Below are 21,654 nucleotides of genomic sequence, written 5' to 3' on the forward strand. Positions count from 1 at the left end.
AGATTTAACATTTACATTTGGGTTCAACATTTAAATTTCAATTTAACATTTATATTTAGATTTAAAATGTATATTTAACATTTAGATTTAAATGTAACATTTAGATTTAAATGTAACATTTAGATTTAACATTTAGATTTGGATTTAACTTTTAGATTTGGATTTAACATTTACATTTGGATTCAACATTTAGATATCGATTTAACAATTATGTTTAGATTTAAAATGTATATTTAACATTTAGATTTAAATGTAACATTTAGATTTAATAATTTGATTTAAATTTCATATTTAACATTTAGATTTAGCATTTAGACTTAACATTGACATTTTTTTCGAGATACAAATATCCGAAATTTCACAAATATTGTTGTAAATCTGGTCAAAAGTAACGTAAAAATTCACGTTTTGTAAACATGGTTTGTTGCAAATTGTTGCTGTTTATTTTAGCATGCACAACTTTACGATCAACATCCCATGCTCTCTTCTTCTCTTCAATATAATTGTTGTCTTTGAATTCAAATGATTAGTTGTTGCATCAAATCAAATCAAGCCCTAAAATATCATATTAGGCTTTATTTATTTACACTGACATCAGCTTAATTCCTATATTCGCATACACAGTCTTTTTTTTTTGTTGGAGTGCCAGAAGTGATCATTATCATTACATTTTATGAGTCAGATTTGGGTGTTAAAAAATATTCACAGCCTGTGCTCGGTGGTAATGACTGTGATTTCTGGCACGAGCAAAAACACAAGAGAGATTCTGTGTTTTTCTCATTATCGTCGGATTTTCAACCCGTCGGCATTAACGAGGTGAACATGTGATACAGAGGGAGTTTGTTCAACACCATATAACCTGTAACTGCATCAATATTAATGTTTATTTGAGCAAATTACATCACAAATTCTTTTTCTACATTCACAAATTTTGAAATACTATGTCAGTTACTAACTACACTTCCATGAAAATGTAATGTAATTATTCCTTCATACATTATATATGCATGTTCAGGAGTTCTCAACCTTGGGGTCAGAACCCCATTTGGGGTCGCAAGACACAATAAGAATATATTTTTTAACAATTTCAGCCCATTTTTGCTTATTTTTACCCTTTTTCTGCAACTGCACAAAACTTGCCATGATTTAACCTATTTTCATCACTGTTTGTTGCCATATTTTGCTCCTTTTAGTGTATTTTTGCTACATTACGCCTATTTCTGCCGGTTCTCCATCAAATTTCAATGACTTTTTTCCACTTTTAAGACATTTTCTGCACTTTTCAGAATCAGAAAGGTCTTTATTTGCCTTATACAGTTTTGAACAGTACAAGGAATATAACTTGGTAGTTGCAGCAGAAAGACACACATCGACACACCAAGGCTGCCGTTTTTTGGCGCCATCATGTTTAGATGAGAAGTGGGATAATAACAGAAGGAAAAGGAGGGGGTGAGGGGAAAAAGGCAGGTCTCAGACTGAATTCCCCGTGGGGAGTGCAGCTTAACACTAGGAAAAAAACCCACCTCAGCACAAGACAAAAAGAAAACAGTCACACAGTCACGATACATAGCATGTGGGCAGGTGTGGGTGGGTGGTGGGGACGGGGGCTGGGCAAAGAGGGGGAGAGGATATCCAGCCACTGGGTGGCGTGGGCGTGCAGCTTCTCCACACTTCCTGAGCTGGAGGGAATGGGGTATGCGGGTGGAGTGCGGTGAAGGCGTAGACAAAGTAAAACCTTTGCTTTCTACAGTCAGATGTTATGTGGCCTTGATAGGCCTGGTTCAGAAGATGAGCATCCAGATGGCAAATGGGGAGATGAGGGGGGAGGAGTAGGGAGGAGCGTCAGATCTGTAAACATCCATGGTGAGATTGAGACACAACCTTGAGCAGCGTGTGGGGGGGAGGCCAAAGGATTATAACGATTAGTTTTTGTTTCAGACGCACTCTTTCAGTAGCTTTGGAGGCTCTGGTCTCAATAAATCCAATATGTGGCTTCAAACAGCAGTTTTGGCCGAGACATCCTCTTCATCCTCTCCAAGATCGATTTGGTTCCACGTAAACGCTCCAGAGTAGCCTCCTGCTTACTTTTGAGTTTGTTCATCATGATGATCTGAGAGTTCAATGCTCTGCCTCATCCGTCAGAGATGACTGGCAGACTTCCCAAAGCAGCTGCCAATGTAATACAGACTTTACGATTGATCAGAAAGCTGCCAGCTCCAATCAGCAGCATCCCTGCTACCATGATTCCAATCATGTATATGTCCCCCACGGAGAGTAAAGACATGCACACAAACTTCCATTTGTTCCAACTTATAAACCCTTTTCATCACATTTCCCACCTAATGTTGCATATGTTGACCCTTTGTCATTTTTAACCCCTTTTCACCATATAATTAGTTCTTACCAACCACATTCACAAATTGTCATGCCCATTATTTGTCAGTTTAAATTAATTGTTCCAATTTTTTTTAATTACATTTACCCCTCCCCCCCATTTTGGCCACTTTTAAGCCAATATTGACACTTGGAAAAAGTGGTAAAAATGGTTCTGTCTGTTTTTGATCACTTTAATTTTGCAATTTTAACCAATTTCTGTAGTTTTAAAATCCCACTTCTATTTTCTTCCATTATATTTGCCTTTCTGCTACATTTTTTCTACTTTCAAGACATTTTCAGCACCTATAAACCCTTCCTACCACTTTTCCCACCTAATGTTGGATATGTTGCCCCTTTATTGTCACTTTTAACCTCTTATCACCATATTTCGTGCTTATTTTTTTCCAATTTAAACTATTTGTTGGTATTTTTAAAATTACATTACCCCATTTCTGCCAATTTTAAGCCAGTATTGACACTTTGAACCATTTTTACCACTTGTCTGTTTTTGGCCACTTCCATTTGCAACTTTTAACCAATTTCTGTAGTTTTTAAAATCTCATTTCACCACTGGTCAGTTTTAAACCATTTTATTTCTGATTAAAACAAGGCTCTACATTTTTAAGATGACTATATACTATGGCTCAAATAATAATAAACTTCATGGTTAACAGTGGATATTATTCAGATAAATAAGTTACAGTTGGGGACCCCGGTCTCTGGCACCTTTATTTTGGTGGTCGTGGGCTTAAAAGGTTGAGAGTCACTGTTCTAGTTTTAGCTTAGCGTGAGTCAACATTCACAGAAATGTCCTTTATAATTGACGCTGGTGCTCGGTTCATTTAAACACATATAAAGAAACAAACACAAAGCAGTTCTAATACTCGTTTGAGTCACAGAGGGGTGATACCAATTAGCTGGTTCAGACAGTGTAGGTGTCTGTGTGAAATATCACACCACACAATGGGTGCTCGTATCAAAACCTCCACTCTTATGTGCTGCTCTGTTTGATCCGTCATGCCATAGTTAACTCTGTCTCTCTGGATAAAAGAACCGCTTCACTGCTCACAGTAGAACTACTGCTGCTGCCGTTATTGATACAGATCTATGCTATACGACTCATTATTCCATTATCCCCCGTGGGACATGATTCACAAGTTCCTCTTTGAATGTCTCTCTCTCTCTCTCTCTCTCTCTCTCTCTCTCTCTCTCTCTCTCTCTTTATACTAAGCTTTAAATAATAATTATATGGAAAAGAGACTGTGCGGTGTCCTTTAAATTTAAACTTCCTAAAAATGTGAATATTGTTTAAACTGAATTCACATTGCATAAAAACTCAAATCTGGGTGATTTCTGTGCCCAAATATCTCTTTCGCCCTCTCTCTAAACACATATGTACAGTATTTATATACAGTATATCTGTAAAAAAATGTTGAAGCCCTAAACTCTCAGGCCTCTGGTAGACCAGGGGTTCTCAACCTTGGCGTCAGGGCCCCTTTTGGGGTCGTGAGACACTGGAAGGGGGTCGCCATTTTCTTTCAAGAAACTAAGAATCTTTTTTTGAACATTTTATTTTTTATCATTTTACTGATACTACACAAAGCATATTTTAACCCATTTTTATCACTTTTTCTTGCCATATTTTTGCTCCTTTAATGCATTTTTGCTACATTACTGCCATTTCTTTTACTTTTCCATAAAATTTTAATGCATTTTCTGCACATTTCTTTAAGACATTTTCAGCATTTATAAACCCTTTCCTCCACTTTTCCACCTAATGTCACTTATGTTGATCCATTATTGTCACTTTTAACCTATTTTCACCATATTTCATGCTTATTTTTTGTCAATTTAACCACATTCACAATTTATAATACCCAATATCTGCCAGTTTAAACTAATTGTTCTTACAGTTAAGTCATTATTGAAACTTTGAACCCTTTTTTAACACTTTTTTGTCCATTTTTGGCTTCTCTAAATTGCAACTTTTAACCATTTTCTAATGACCGATGGGGCAGTTGGATAACTTCCTAGATAACAGTGGATATAATTTTTAAATAAATAAATAAATGTGGTTATCATAGATTCATAGAACACACAAACAAGCGCTGTTGGCCCCGCCCCTCTAGTAGACGACCTGGACTTATTTTTATATTATATCTTCACTTTTTGATAAGTTTTTTTTTCCTTTTGTGGCAGTTCATTTAGCATGAAACCTATTTGTGAAATTCAGAGGTGAAGTACATTTACATTTGTTACTGTACTTAAGTAGATTTTATTTTTAGTATCTGTACTTTACGTCAGTATTTTTTTTTTTTTTGGGGACTTTTTAATTTTACTCCTTACTTTTTGAAACAAATATCTGTACTTTCTACTCCTTACATTTTCAAAATGAGCTTGTTACTTTTAAGACCTTCAAAGATGACGTCACAACACGAAAAAAAAAACGCAAACCAACAACCGTGAAGCTGGAGGAGAAGCTAATGCTAGTCAACGTGCTAACATGCTCTGGGTTTTATTGAGCATTTGCACACATTTTATTTCCAAATTGTATTTATTATCAGTGCTAAATTCTCCAGGTGTTCAAAGGTAAAAGATTTAACTTGTTACCAGTATTCTACAAGTTTTAAACAATAATATAAGGAATTTGCTGTTTTCATTTTTACTTCTTTACTTAATGTACTTTTTAACTTTTACACAAATAAGGGAGCAACTTCAATACTTTTACTGTTACCAGAGTCATTTTTTATTTAAGTAACTATACTTTTACTTGAGTACTGAAGACAAGTACTTTTGCCACCTCTGGTCAAATTTTCAGATGCTTCCCAACTTTACTGAGAGTTATTTAAACTAGAACAACAAAAAAGCAGATTGTAAGCCCTGTGCATGCTACATTATGTAACACGTAAGACGTTAAAGCTATTGCTTGTACTTGAAGAAAACAATTTAATGCTCTAATTGTCACAGTGAGTGATTATGTATTTAATGTATTTAGCTGAGATAACCAGAGACAAAACCAAAAAGCCTGGAAGGATGAACCGTCCCTGCACTGTATTCCAATGTTTCCACACCTGCTGAACATCTGTTCAAAGAGCGCTGACTTATTGCTTGTGATCTGCAAAAAAAACAAAAAAACAAGTTTAATTTCACAAGTTGTGTCCCAATCTTCAGTTGTGATTGCACATTTGATTAAACCTGCAGTGTGAATGTGCGCCAACCTCACTTACTCCTAAAAAATGAAAGCAAATATCACCCTCTGAACACTGTTATATATAGCACTGAGGTGCCACTGCTTCATCGCACCTTTTGAAAAATATGTTTGAACCTCAAATACAAGCAGTTTTTTGTTTTGTTTTTTTCTGCCACTTACAGTTATTATCGGTTCTTTTTAAAGCAGTGATGCTTTTCCAGTTATTGCAATACTTGTCAAATGCAATGCATTAATCTTGGGTTTTGATTGGCTGAGAAGTGAAATTAAATTATTCCTGACAGGGTCGTTAGTGTCCATTATTAGGATTATCTGGTTCTTACATTAAAACATATAATACCAAAAACAAATTAAAATTAAATATTTGTTTTTTGTATTTATTTAGTTTTATCTTCTTACATTTATTTATTGTATGTTATAAATTGCAAATAAAAACAAAGTAAAAAAAAAACAAAACATCAGGGTTGAGGTCAAATACATTTTTCAGTTACAATTACGTTTTCAGTTATCCATGTTCATTACAATTACACTAACCAGCATTTTTTTCCAATTAAATTTAGAAAGTCAATTACAATTACATTTTCAATTACTCGAGGTTAATTGAAATTAATCACAATTACTGATCTTGAATTATATAATCTAATAAAAGTTAACCTTCCTCTTGTGTTAGCTTTCTGTTAGCATCTCTAATGATAACGCCTCCTAAATCAGCTGTAAAATACACTAAAAACTAATATCTATGATCGCATTTCTTTCCTATCTATTGGTCACCTTGTTAGGCTTATTAATCCATGAACCCAGATGACTGTGGTCCCATAGAGGTGTTGTGTGACTGCTTAGAAAAAGTAAACTGCTGGATGAGTGAAAACTTTCTTCAGCTAAATCATAACAAGATGGAGGTGATTGTCTTTGGTAACAAGGAAAAGAGGACTGCTGTCAGAAAGTATCTGAGTCTGGACCTTTAAAAGCTAAAGACCAAGTCAAAAACCTTGGTGTTCTGATTGACTCAGATCTTACATTCAGCAGTCAGATCAAATCTATCATAAAAACATCTTCTACCACCTAAAGAACATATCCAGAGTGAAAGGTTTAATGGCTCAGAAAGATCAGGAGAAACTGGTCCATGCTTTTATCTCCAGCAGACTGGACTATTGTAATGGTCTTCTGACAGGAATCCCCCAAAAGAGCATCAAACATCTACAGCTGGTTCAGAATGCTGCAGCTCAGGTCTTAACCAGAACAAAGAGGTCAGAGCACATTACTCCAGTTTTAAAGTCTTTACACTGTCTCCCAGTCAGCCTCAGAATAGACTTTAAAGTTCTGCTGCTGGTTATAAATCTGTGAATGGGTTTGGTCCAGAATATATCAGTGACATGTTAGTCAGGTATGAACCCAGCAGGTCTCTCAGATCTATGGACACAGGTCAGATAGTGGAGCCCAGAGTTCACAGTAAACATGATGATGCTGTGTTTAGTTGTTATGCTGCAAAGAAGAGGAACAAACTGCGAGTGGAGCTGAAGTCAGCATCACATGTGAACATTTTTAAATCAAAGTTAAAGGCACTTTTATTCTCTACTGCGTATGATTGAGAGATTTTTTATGACGATGATGTTGAGGTAATATTTTTGTTGATAATTTTTTAATTTTTTTTTGCTAACTTTTTAATTTTTTTTTGCTAACTTTAATGTTCTTATAGATTTTAAGCTGTTGTCTGTTGCATTTTCTGATCATGTAAAGCACATTGAGTTGCCGTGTATATAAATTACGCTATACAAATAAATTTGCCTTGCCTTTGGATGGTCTCCGCTTCTTCGTCTTTGTCTGATTCCCGAGCTGTTTGCCGTAATCCGCCCTGTCTGCCTGACACCTGGATGCGTCGCTCGTAGATGGTACATTAAGGAAGTGTGGAGTGTGTGTTTTGAGTTTTCCAATGCTAGCTCAGGCTGTAGCAGCATTAGCTACAGGAAACAAAAGTGTCTTCTTCTTCTGTGAGAAAACGGCACACTGGGTGTCTATGACACATGACTTCCTCTGCTCTGTATGGAGTTTATCATTGTACTGCACCTAGGGAAGGAGTGGTGGTCAAATTAATCGATGCGTCAATTCATCTTAATGCGTTAATATGAAAAAATGTACGCAAATTGTTTTCCTGGCCCTAGTTTGTAATATTTTTGGTGCGGGCGTCTGAGCCTTTTTCTGTGTCAGTATACCCCTCGATTTATATATATTTTTAAATGGTAAAATGTGGAAAAGCTTGATATGAAAGATATTTTAATAATTGTTAACTACATGTGTGTAGAACTGTACATAACATATCATCTGAACTCCTTTTCTGAATATTCTTTGATTACTTGACCCGATTAACCTTCAATAACAACAAACATACGTAACCGTTGAGTAATTCTCTCATTCCAGAATGACTAACCAAACCGTGGATGCAGTTCAATATTTGTTTTGTGTTTTTCGCCAGGTTGATGTAATGCTTTTCCGCAGCCTTGTCATCTGTAAAACATTTGCATATTTATTGCTACTTGGTCTCTCTGATGGATAAAGCGTTTGCAGTAAGCGGTCAAAGGGAACTCTTTCCCTCTCTAGAGAGCTGCACTACGCACTGGAACACTTGACATTTTATCAGAAAATAGGAAGTTATTAAGTGCAGTTTTCCTTTATATGTCGCTTCCTCGTTCTGTGTGAGTATTTCCTAATCCATGTCCCAGTATGTGCTATCATTTTATGCAATGAATTCCTCCTAATATTCTAGATTTGTCTTTTGAGCTGTCTAAAATCAAACAAAACCCTTTCATTTAACCTGTAAATAAGAGCAGAAATAATGTATTTTCACAAGTAGTTCTGCACAAATCTACGCCCACAAACATTAACTCATTCAGTGCCAGCCATTTTCAGATTTTCTACGTCGGGAACGTCAACTCTCTTACGTAGCGCCATTTTCTGTCTCGTAAACACCTTTCTTCCTCTCCCTCTGAGCTGTGATGAACATGGATGATCTCTCATCCAAAGGTGTGCTGCTACCTCCTAAATGTCACCTATTATTTTGCTATCTGGCTCACAGGCTGGGTGTTTTCTAGTAATCCCTGTGAAAAAATGCAAATGACGAGTTATCTCGTCAGTGGCACTGGGCGTTTGAATTTGAAATGACGAGTTATCTCGTCAATGGCACTGAGTGAGTTAAAGATGTTAGTGTTGTACTCATGAACATACTATCAGAGACCAAGACTGGTCTTGACAAAAAATCCAGAATGCGGCCAGTCCAAGACCAAGACAAGAACAAGACTTCTGAAATTTGGTCTTGAGTGCTACAACGCTAGTAGACGCTCGAGTTATAGTAGACGCTGACATATTGGCCGGTAAGCATTTAGTTCTTACGCTACTGTTCAATATGGTGACGTATTAAGTGTACTCATTTAGCCCAATCCAGGGTGACCAAGAGGAGGATTCTGGTGTTGGACATTGCAGTTTTCCTTTAACGCTTACCCAGGCTTAGCAACAGCCAGGGTCGGCGTCAATTACATTTTTCAGTTACAATGATTTCAATTACCCATATTCAATTACAATTCGATTCTGATTACAGTGACCAGCATTTTTTTCCAATTAGAATTAAATTACATTTATTTTTTATCCGCAAAGTCAATACAATTTTGTTTACAATTACTAAAGTTCAATTACAATTAATCACAATTACTGAGCCTGAAATAAATAACCTAATAAAAGTTAACTTTCCATTTGTGTTAGCTTTCTGTTAGCATCTCTTATGACAGGGATAGGCAACTTTTATCACAGTGGGACCTGAGGGCCGCATGATCAACATTCATGTCAGCATTTAGAATAATGAGCTATCTGAGCATTAATACAGGAAAGAACAAAGAGTTTTTATAGTCATTTTGTATGTTCTGTTGTCATTTCCTTGTTTGTGAGTACTATGGGTTTGCAGAGTAATTTTTTATTTTTTTTTATTGTCTTTTTGTGTACTTTTATTGTCACGTTCTGTAATGTATATTATTTCTGAGCAATTTTGTATATTACTGTTGTTGTTTTGTTCATTTTTGTTCTACTTTTCTGTTTTTCTTGGAGTATTTTCTGCGTATTTCTCGTGTATTACTGTATTTTCTTGCAAAGTTGTAATTCTTTGTATTTTTTTAAGGTATTCTTGCTCTTGTTTTGCGTATTTTTCTGTCATTTTGTACGTTTACTTTGGGGGCCGCATAAAATTAGACCGAGGGCTGCATGTGGTCCCCGCGCGGCCAGTTGCCTATGTCTGTTTTATGATAACGGGTCAGCTGTAAAGTATTTAAACAAATATTTATCCTATAATTTCTTTCCTATCTATTGGGGACCTTGTTAGGCTTCCTAATCAATGAAAATATAGGTTTTAACTGTGATGAATTAAAATGTACAGTCAATTATCTGAACTTAATTGCAATTCAATTATGATTACAACAGCCAAAAAAGTTTTATTATAATTATGCTACAATTGTAATGCATTGACCCCAACCCTGGCAACAGCCGAGGAAACCGATTGTCGGGTCGTCCGATAATGCCTTGTACTGTGTTTGGGTTTAAAGTCTTTTGTTTCCACATGTGACGACTGATTTTCAGGCCCTCATCATTCTGTCAACAAACAAGAGCAGACACAGGCAATCAATATTTCATGGATCTTACTTTGTTGTTCCACAGCCTGGAAAGATATTGTCACTCGTATAATTACTCTGTCTAATAAAAGGAAACAATCTTACGCCATCAAATCCTTTTACAGAGCAGATTTTCTTCCTCAGGAGTGGTTGGAATTAAAATTTCATTGTGTGTGCGCTGGAGGATTTTTTTTGACACCCACGCCTACAGTGTTTCTTCCAATAATCAAGGGCACGACAGGAGCGCTGGCATGGCACCAGCGCTCTCCAATCTCTTGGCAAATTGTGCTTTGAAGGTTTGACAACATTTACTGTCACATCACAGTCCTAGTTTTAGAAGAGGGATTACATTTCCCTCTAAATCTACATGCTTGTGTGCGTGTAGCTCTCAATTTCCTGGGACTTGTGCAACTTCTTATGCATGTGGACAGCTCCGTGTCACATCAAAGCTGACACACTTAAGCTTCTCGTCGAACTTTCTTCAGAAAAGGGCGATCGTGTTCAGGTGCGATCACACAACAACCTATAAAGAAATCACATTGCCTGTCTGTGCACGTCAAGTGTTTAAACTTCCTAGAATAGATGACCTCATTGAATGATTTGCGCCACTTTTCCACCCAGAGAATAGCAACCGCAGCTGCTATCGGTGCTATGGGCTAATGCAGCTAATTTATGCTTGAAAATTCATTAAAAAGGTCCTCGGCCAGTAAAGCTGTATCCTCTGTGTTAGTTTTTTTCTCTGGCTAATTTGGCCCCATGTTAAATACAGGCCTTGACTGCAATGAGGGATTTTTGGCAGGACCATTGGTTATTCATAAGGCTGCATTAGGAAAAACCATAATTAGGCCAGAAGGGGCAATTTCACCGTAAGCTGGGGGGTGTCCTATTTTGCTGACGGTAAGACGGCTTGTTAATATTGGCAAAGACATGTTTGCACACATGCTGTTCATATTCTAAACCTTCAGCCCAAAAGGATGTGAGAGACAACAGCACGGGATTTTGTTGGCTTGTATTCAAAGCCTCTGATATTTCACTCAGGTTTTCTTTTAATGTTGTGCATTTACATTTATTATTGCAAATTTAAGAAAGAAATGGCATCAGCAAGAGCTGAGTAGGAAAATGTGTGGTTCGTCAACGTCACACCGAAAAACTTGTCGTTAAAGCTGCAGTATGTAAAAAGCTGTTGGCATCATTTGGTCAAAAAATCCATGCTAACCTTTGAGCATATTGTAATCCAAAGTGTTCTGAGAGGACTCGGGACCTCAGCACCTTCTCTTGATGCTGTAATCAAGCTTTAGAAATCCAGGTGCGTGACACTCTTCAGCCAATCAGAGATATTTTTACCAACCAAGTGCTGCAAGAGCTGTTTGGACGTTACGCTCAACAAAAGTTGATGCGCGATCATGTCTTATTGGTAGTGAAAGTGCAATGGCAGACATTTTGGGAGGAAAAGTCCCCATTGCAGTATTAGGCACAACAGCTTACACGGCAAAGCAAGCCAAAAAAAGGAAGAACAATGTGGAGAAGCGACTCACTGAGGTCCGCTCGGACTCAAAGTGGACGTTTGTGACTGTGTGGGGTCTAGAGAGTCTAGACACGGTGTGGCGTGGGTCTCCTTTCTGCTCTGACCTGTAGTAGCAGGTGGGGTACAGCGGGGTACAGCTGTGAGCACTTTAAAATGGGGGAGAGGCTCACGGCAACCAGGGCTGTTTGGTGAGGACGGTAAATGCAGAGTGATATGTGTCTCGAAAACATCAGAAAATTCTTGAATAACACAAGAAACCATCGCTATATTTGACGATAGTCTCTTTTAAGGATAAAAGTCGATAAGAGGTATTGGAAAGTCGCCAGATTAGCGACAAAGTCGCTCCAAACAGCTTTACAGTCGAGCTCGTTCATGGATTCAAAACAGGGAGAGGTGGTGGTAGCATAATTGATTTCATACAAGTCTTACAATTCGACATACTGCAGCTTTAAATCAATCCAGTACCATAAAACTAAAGAGCTTACGTTGTATTAGTTTATGAGCCGTTGTTTGAAAAACTGTGATACGGTAAAAATGTTGTGTTGTGACTTGTTGCCCGGTAAATCCAATTAGCCAAGGTTATTGGTCTGCACGGAATTTTAACTTGTTAAAGAATTAAGACTTTTATTTTGTCGGAGCCACTTTTGAAAGATGCTGAACGTTTGCTTTGAGGCTCCACGGTAACGATAACATGCTTCTTTGGTTAAATCCTAATCCTCATCAGATTGGGTCAAAAGTCTCTGTGTGTGACTTTGACCTTGTCACTGTGAATCCCGTGGTTTGTATTGGTGATTCTGTGTCATTCCATAATCCAAGAATTTTCTCCACATTGTTTTAATTCTTGGTGTGTGTTTGTTTTGAGTTTGATGGATTTGTTATCCTAATCTGGACATTTGAGCATCGTAGATATAGACAGTAGCCCCTGGTAATGTTTGCTGATATCACGTCTTTCGTTGCCTTTGGGGAAATTGCTAGTGCTGTGGACTGTCACAACTTAACTTGTATCTGGTGTTTAGAAAAGATAGGAAGGGTTCTGTGGATATATATATATAGATAAGATGATAAGATGTTTAGATATGGTCAAATCCAGTCCACAGGGCTTATTGGAATGCCCCTTTATGCTATTTGTCCTGCATTAATGATAAGTTGTAGTTGTTTATCATGGATACTTAGAGCAAACACGTCTCAACTTTCTGGAAATGTTTTCATTTATGTGAAATATAAAGTAAGTGATTTATAATAAGAAAGATTATAGTTTTTTTGTGGTTTTTGCTGGTGTTTATTTGTTTGATTGTCTTTGGACAGTCTAACAATAGACAGATTTGGATGAAACTTTCAGGAATATCCGCAATGGGAATAAGTGATTAGATTTCGGGGATAATCTAGACCAGGGGTTCTCAACTGGTCTCACACTGGGACCCACATTTTGCCACGGTCATTAAATCGCAACCCAATTTTGTTTTTGAAAAATAGCTGTTAAAAACACACATATGTAACCTTTTTAAAGACATAAATCTATATATTTTTCTGTGCAACTTGCATTTCACAGCATGCCTGTCAAAATAAAAGTCCACCATGAGAGAAATTAAGTATTTATCCATTTTTGACCAGCTGTCCACGACCCACCCAGTACAGGTCCGCGACCCACCAGTTGAGAATCACTGATCGAGACCACGTGTCAAACTCAAGTACTGGGGGCCAAATCCGGCTGTTTGGAGCATCACATTTGGCCTGCTCGAGAGGGTGAAAATGAATGAAAGAACATGAAACATTTATTGCCCGGTTATTGCCCCTCCCCCCTCTCATGTCTGGTTTAACCCGCTTTCAAGATGAGATCAAAATAAACATTCTGCAACAACGAATAAGTCCAAAATAATGGATGCACACACTCAGGCTATGTGCAAGCTGTTATAAAAGTTTCAGGTTGCTCAGACACTGTGTCAGGGAGATATGCACTCCACCCACGCACTCACACACACACACACACACACACACACACACACACACACACACACACACACACACACACACACACACACACACACACACACACACACACACACACACACACACACACACACACACCACACACACACACACACACACACACAGACAGACAGACAGACAGACAGACGTTCCTTGATTTATTGATAAATAATACTCATTACTTAGTCGTTTTATTAGTTGCTGCAGTGAAAATTAAATCATCATACCTACAGATGATTCTTTGACCTTTAAACATACAGTAATAATAAACTATATTTGTGTTTGCATGGCATTAATTAAATTAAAGGGACATTTTCTCAGTTTAAATGTTTTATAACTTTATTATACGCTATGTGCCAGTGTCTCCTACTACCTTTGTTCTGATTTAAGAGTCAATGTGGTTTTACACCATGTTTGTTGTTCCAGAGTAATATTAAGGGTTCTTTGAGTATATTCATGTGAAAAATGCTGGATTATGCAAATTATAGACCCTAAGAACGTTGCATTTGATAAAAATCCTTGAAGCATTACTATGTTGGTTTTACCTTTGACTCTGAGTGACTCATTTTTTAAATAGGCAGCACATAGACAAATAGAGATGTATGAGAAGTATCTCGGAGGCTCAGTAGCCAAATACACAATCCCAGCAGCAGTGTGTGTTTGCTAAGAAGGATAGCGATCATCCTGCGTCTTTGAGCAGATAGAAGGATTATCTTCTTCTGCATACTGGTTCACAACAGGGAAACATGCGAGTTAGCGTAGCGTGCAATGAATAGTAATGCACTGGTCACATGGGGGTCTGCACTTCAACATTTTTGTGTCATGTTTTATTTATGTACAGCTTAAAAAAAGTAAACCAAATTCAAACTTTAAATTAGTTGGACTATTTTTCTGTTTTGCACTTTTGGTTTGACTTGTTTGTTAGAAAAGAAATGTTGCTCAATATGTATTTTTTTTACTACATTGGCCAACAGTTGAATAAAGTTTGAAAAAGAGCATTATAACATGACATTATTATTTATTGTCTCTATCACTATTTTCAGCTCCCGATCTGATTTGTAGATTTTGAGTGTCTGCAGATGCCAGTTTCTTCTGTTCTGTTTTTTGTTCCCCTCGTATGCAGATATAACAAATGTATTTTTTATTATTGAAAACCAGCTTTCCAGTGGATTTATGTGGTTGTATCTTTACATCACGTACACACTTTAAAATATTTTCACCTAGGCTGTGTTTGAAGTGTCACTCTCCGTACTTTACACTGCAAACCCAATGAGTATATACTCTCTACTGTGTACTATGAACCTACAATGACAAAAACCTGATGGCACACTGAGGCTAATTATCTCTGTTGATTCTCCACCTTTGAAAGTTCTGAAAAAGCATTTCATTCCAACATTTTCGATACCTGCCATTGTGCTACTGACAAAACTTTTGATTAACTTCAAAACAAGAACCTTATTTACCAAAGTGTTAAAAAAACTAATGGAAGACGAGAAGAGATGCCATTGTTTTGAAAATGGGATGTTTGACTTTTAGTTTCAATTCAATTCAACTTTATTTGTATAGCACAATTTACAACAAAGTCATCTCAATGTGCTTATCAAAATATAAAATTCATAAGAAAAAAGAAAAAACCCAACAAGATCCACATGAACAAGTATTTAGTGACAGTGGGAAGAAACAACTTCCTTTTAAGATGAATAAATCTCCGTTAGAACCAGGTTCAGAGGTGGCAGCCATCTGCGTGGACTGGTTGGGGTTAGTGGACAGAAGGACCAACAGAACAGGATAGAGAGATAGAACATCAGAGTGTCTCAGACTAGTTGAGACGTGAACCACAGATCAGGAACTGCCATCATCAGCTTCACGACACCTGAAACAGAGCAGAGAGAGAAGAACGAGGAGAAGACACTGACTGCAGAAAAACATGATACATTATTATCAAGTCAGCCTGACTCGGCCTTGGGCCTCACTCCCAGTGGCTGAGTCAGCACTTATTATAAAGGTGATGAATCTCTTCCTGTTTATTGATAAACTAACAGCAAGTCCAAGGTCTGTAAATGCAAACATTTACAGACGAGCCCATGTTCACTCTAGTGGTTAAGTTATGTTATGATTCAGTCCTGTTTATGCGAGTTTGAAGCCGTCCTAGGATGATTTTACATTCCTTTTGCAATGCATCATGGGGCAGTTGAGTATGACGCGTGCCCACCGTGCATACTAAAAACATGTTGCCATATAGTATAGATCCGGGTATTTCTTGCATACTCAATCTTTTGATACCATCTAATGTGAAAGCACTACATCAGAGGTAGGCAACTTTTATCACAGCGGGACCGAAAAAAAACGTGTGTTTGATCAGAAGGCCACATGATCAACATTCATGTCAGCATTCAAATAATGAGCGATCTGAGCATTAATACAGGAAAGAACAGTTTATATAGTAATTTTGTGTGTTTTTCTGTAATTCTGTGTATGTTTGTTGCTGTCTTGCTCATTTTGAAGCATTTTGTGCATTTCTGTCGTCCTTTTTGCATTTTTGGGGAGTATTTTTTGTGTATTTCTGTGGTTGTTTTGCTTGTTTGTTAGTACTGTGGGTTTGTGGAGTCAATTTTCACACTTTTCTTGTCTTTTTGTATACTTTTGTTGTCATTTTCTGTAATTTTGTATATTTTTCGAAGGGATTTTGTAATATTTGTCCATTTTTGTTGTAGTTTTGTATGTTTTTGGAGTATAAAAAAAAGAAAAAGAAAAGATTGGAAGGGGCGGGGCATAACTTTCTCTGACAATTGGCTTTGATTCAATCCAGTCAATCCAATCGGGACATTATCATTAAAAACTATAAAAATGATGAGAATATGATAGGATTTCACCTGTCGTGGCTTTGTTTTCACAAGTAAATATTATTATCATAGTTGGTGGTGTTAAGTGGAAGCGACTGGGAACGACAGCAGCTCAGCCATGAAGTCGTGCTCTGCGTGAAATGACGGAGCAACCTCTGAACTCTATTTGACCTTCATAGTAGCTCAAAAACAGTGAGAGCTTAATGGGAAAGGGTTCGTGAGGGGGAACTGGAGTCCTGACCTCAAACAGTGACTCAGCCTTGGGATGAATTAGAGCTGACACTGCCATCCAGGGAACTTTGAGAAGAACGAACGGAAGCTTTTTCAGGAGAGTTGAGGCTGTTATTGCTGCAAATGGTTTTTAACATCATAATAAAAATCGATTAATGGTTCATGACTACCCAAGAAAAAGGAGAAAATGCAGAATGCAATGGTTATTATACAGTATATATTTTTATGTTACTAATAAAAACTAATAATAAATGATTATAAGACACAGAGACAAACTATAAAGCCTCATGAAAAGGATTTTCAATATTCGCAAGTGGTGAAATAACCCAAATTTGAGGTCCAAAATAAAAATTTGAAGTTGTATTTAGACATATTGTTTTATATCCCAAGAGAGAGTAACCTTTATAATATAAACAAAAAAAAAAAAAAAAAAAAAAATCAGATTTAGTTTTCTTACATTCCTACATGCGGTTATGGGCCAATGAAAGTACTAAAAATATATATATATATTTTTTTTTTTTTTTTGGGATTTCGAGAGCGTGTCACCCAAGAACCAATGCATATATGTGACTAATTATTAGTGATGTGAACAGTCTATGTTCATAACTCAAAGCTGATCAAATTACAGGGACCTGAGACATATGCTAAGTAGTTTACTGAAGGCCCAAACTTTTTTTTTTTTACAAATTTGAGGAGCTGGCATGTCCACCAGATAGAATGTATAACATATATTTGTGTATATTCTGAGAGAGTATGTGGAGCTGTATTACTATATCACATTTCCGTTTCATATGTGAAGCTGAAAATGGAAGAAAAGTAAGGATTCATGAAAATCGACACATACCCCTGTCACTAAATTGGCCATATCTCAAAAAGTATTCATCCAATCAATCAAAATTACAATGTGCTTATTGGGTAATTACGGAAAAATTGGTAAAAATGTGTAATTTTCTAAAACGAAATGCATTGAATGACCCCTTACTTACTAAATAAAAATGTAATATTCTGAATTAAATCTTGAAATGACGTTTTTTTTTTTAAACGATGTGTTGAGTTTGTATGAATGAGGTTTTAAAGTGAAGGACACGAGCCTTTGTTGGGTTTATTTGACCTGATGAAGACATTGACATACACAGTCCATATAAACACTGTAAGTAAATAATTATGAAGGATTATAGTAATAAGCAATGCATCCATAAGGATAGCTGATTACATTATATAACATTTATTCATGCTTAATAATGCTTGTTTTACTAAATATAATTAACTGCTTATTAATACATGAACTGGTATTACTCTTAATGTTTATTAATACCTTAACTAATGTTAATTAAGGGAATTACTAAGCATAAACTAACTGCTTAGTAAAATGTGATGTTGGAAGATATTGGAAGATGAAAATGGAAGAAATATAAGGACGCACAAAAATCGACACATACCCACGTCACTAAATTCGTCATATCTCAAAAACTATTCATCCAAAGCAACTAAAAAATGACAACGTGCCTATTGAATAATCAGAGAAAAATTGGACTGACGTACGTGGGCCATTAGTTGAAATACCATGGAATGACTCTTTAATGTTACTTTTCTCTGGTTAGACTCTGTAGTAGGAAAACCAAGGCTTGAATCCTCTTTGTCAGTTTATTGATGTAACTGACAAATACTTTTCCACAAAATAAATGGATTTTTCAGAGCATTTGAAGGAGCCAGAAGTCGGTATTCTTTCCCCCCACAAAGGAGCTCTTTCACTGGTACCATGACATCACCAGAGAACCGTCAATAAAAGGACACGCCGTCTTGAAGCAGATTAATTAGAAGCCATTGTTTTCATTTTTGATATAATTGATACATTGCATTCAGAGTGAGAATGTCTAGTGAAAGCAGCCCATTCAAATGTCGAGCATTCGCTATCTGCTACCCGGCAACCCATTGCTGTCTGTCTCGTAGCAACGAGTGACAATGTATCCACCCAAGCATGTATCACACTTTTTTTACTGAAGCTTTCTGGTGACGTACGTAATTGTTGTTCTCATTTGCATATTTGATGTGTTTGTGCAGCTTTTTTTTTTTTTCATTTGTTTTGCACCACTTTTAAAGAAAGGCAAACAATCATTTTCTCACAAATTGTTCGATTTAATTGTGTGTAATCCGAATAAATTACTGCAGAGTATTCCCACATCAAAATCTATCTAAGTTATTTTCTCCAGACTGTTTGGATTGAAAATAAAAGTCAAATGTAGGCTCGATTACTGAAAACATGGTGCTTCCTGTTCCTGAAAAACACTATTTTAATGATGGATGATGAAAATCTCTTCATTATCTTTAGTCAGATATTTTCTTTCTTTGTTGATGAATGAATATTGTCAGGTTACACACACACGCACACACACACACACACACACACTATGGGGGATGAATCCTTCTAAATTCTTGTACACCAGTCCATCCACGTGTACCTGCCTGCCTAACTTTCACTAAACTTAGCTAATTTACATAGTTAGGTGTAGTGGCAGGTGTGGCGTGAGTGAAGCTATAGCGATCAGGTGACCTTCACTATCAATCACTAAGTGTAAAAAAAAAATATTAGGCACTTACGCGTGCAGGCGTGTACACGCGTGCACGCCAGTAAGTGTGTGTGAGTGTTGTATCCTGTCCAATCACAGCAATGATCTGACTCAGAGCGTAACACTACAGTCACTACTACTTTATGGTAACCGGACTAAATGGTGATCCGTTATACACTAAGTGTGTAATACTTTGTGTGTGTTTACATGTAACGATTCACTCAACTCCCGATACGATTCGATTCACGATACTGGGTTCACGATATGATTCTCTCACGATTTATTTTACAAAATGGGACTGGAGACAAATGATGACTGAAAAATATTCCTTTATTTTTTTGGGGAAAAAAACTATAAACTATAAACTTTTATTTTTCATCGTCAAAAGAATCCCTTGATAAACTATTCAAAACAATGCAATTTAACTAAAAATATATCTTGAATGAAATAAATAAAGGAATAATACAAATGAAGAAGCCTATCAATTAAAATTCTGGTTCTATAGTAAACAATGCAAAACTGCATAATAGTTCTTTTTAAGAGTGCAACTGAAAATGTATTTTGTGCCTTAACAATTGGACTTAAAAAAAAAAAAAAAAACAGTCATTTCACTGTGTTTATGTCAGATATTTGTTTGGACCAACAGAGGCCGCTGGTAACCAAGTGGTCGATCGGCATGCAGATATTCTTGCAGTGAAGAAGAGATGCTATGCTAGCAGACAGAGCTAATAGAAAAACGGGACTTTTACAGATATTCACGTAATATTACAGATATCTTTTGGTGCTAAAGGGGTAAGGAATCATTTATGAACATGTCTAAAAGTAGAAGGCGGCCAGAAAGAAAGTATTAGCAGATTCCGCCCGCCGCCAACACTTCTGGATAGATGGATAAAAAAAAATACCGAGTTTCAATTTTCACAGTATCGATGTGAATTGTGATACCTATGAATAGATTTTTAACTGCCTTACGATTAATCGTTACATCCCTAGTAGACGATGCTACGTAGTGAAGGTCACCTGATCACTATAGCTTCACTCACACGCTACACCTGCGTCTACGTGTGACTGATGTATTTATGTTTGTTAGGTGCACATCCAGGTGTGGCGTAGGTGTGCATACACTTTAATGTGTATGAGATTTCAGCAGTGTTGTGCTAGTTAGTGAAAAAAAGTAACTAGTTACCGTTACTAGTTACTTCATTCACAAAGTAACTCAGTTACTATTTTGATTACTTACACCAAAAAGTAATGTGTTACTGGAAAAAGTAACTTTTGAGTTACTTAGAATTAAAGAATGTATTATTTATTTTGGGTCATTTGTGTCCATACAGCTTCATATTAGTGCTGTAATAATATAATAATCCACTGTTGATCAACTGCTATAAAACAACCATAAATGATGTGCATATAAAGCACAAAACAGCTGCTCCAAAATAAAAACAGTAATTTTTCAACCTTAGCACAGTAATGTAAAGTAAGCTGTGCATATTCCAGGTGCACATTCTGCTGTTGAAAATGCTTATAAAAATAAATGTGGAAAAACAAGTTTACAGCATTTTTCTCAGCTACACAATGCTAAACATATCAGGCTAATGGGCTGCTGTTAGCAATGACTCAGCAGCAGCGACTGGCTTCTTATTTACAACAACATACCATGCAATACTTTGGCTGACCTGTCCCTGGATAATAGTCACAGTCCGTTAAAATTCAGTCGCAGCGTTAGCTTAGCTTCACTGATGCATCTTTTGGAGACAAAAATAATGCGCGTATTTCCACTCTGAGAAGTTCGTCCTGCTCTCGCATTGACCCGCCGTGATTGGCGCACGTGATGTAAACAGAAACACGCTGACAATGTTTCTTCTTCTACTGTTTTACCGCGTTTGGCACGGCATCCCACAAAAATATGTAGCGCCACTGTAAACAGGAAGTACATTGCAGCTAGCAAAGTAATGGACAAACGCACCATATTGTAACTGTAATGGCGTTATTTCTTTAGAATATATATATATATATATATATATATATATATATATATATATATATATACAGTACTAGTTACTGTCAAAAGTGACGTTGGGGCGTTACAAGTAACGCGTTACAGCCCAACACTGGATATCAGCCAATCAGCATTCACCCTTTCATATTTCTAGTTTTATAAACAGTATCTCAATGTTGAGATAGTATTTTATTCTGATGTTTTAGTTCTTTGTTGGGAGAATCACTGCCTCACAGTTTGCTAACATGTCGACCTCCACAAGCGTGAGTTCAAAAT

The 21,654-nt window shown here is 36.7% G+C and overlaps 1 protein-coding gene across 1 annotated transcript in view; it reads left to right on the top strand.

Moving 5' to 3' along the window:
- The window catches only part of lrp1bb (low density lipoprotein receptor-related protein 1Bb), a 407,613-nt gene that overhangs the window by 166,045 nt on the left and 219,914 nt on the right, over positions 1–21,654 (top strand).

Source organism: Gouania willdenowi, chromosome 21 (genome assembly GCF_900634775.1).
Source record: "Gouania willdenowi chromosome 21, fGouWil2.1, whole genome shotgun sequence".
Taxonomy (NCBI): Eukaryota; Metazoa; Chordata; class Actinopteri; order Blenniiformes; family Gobiesocidae; genus Gouania; species Gouania willdenowi.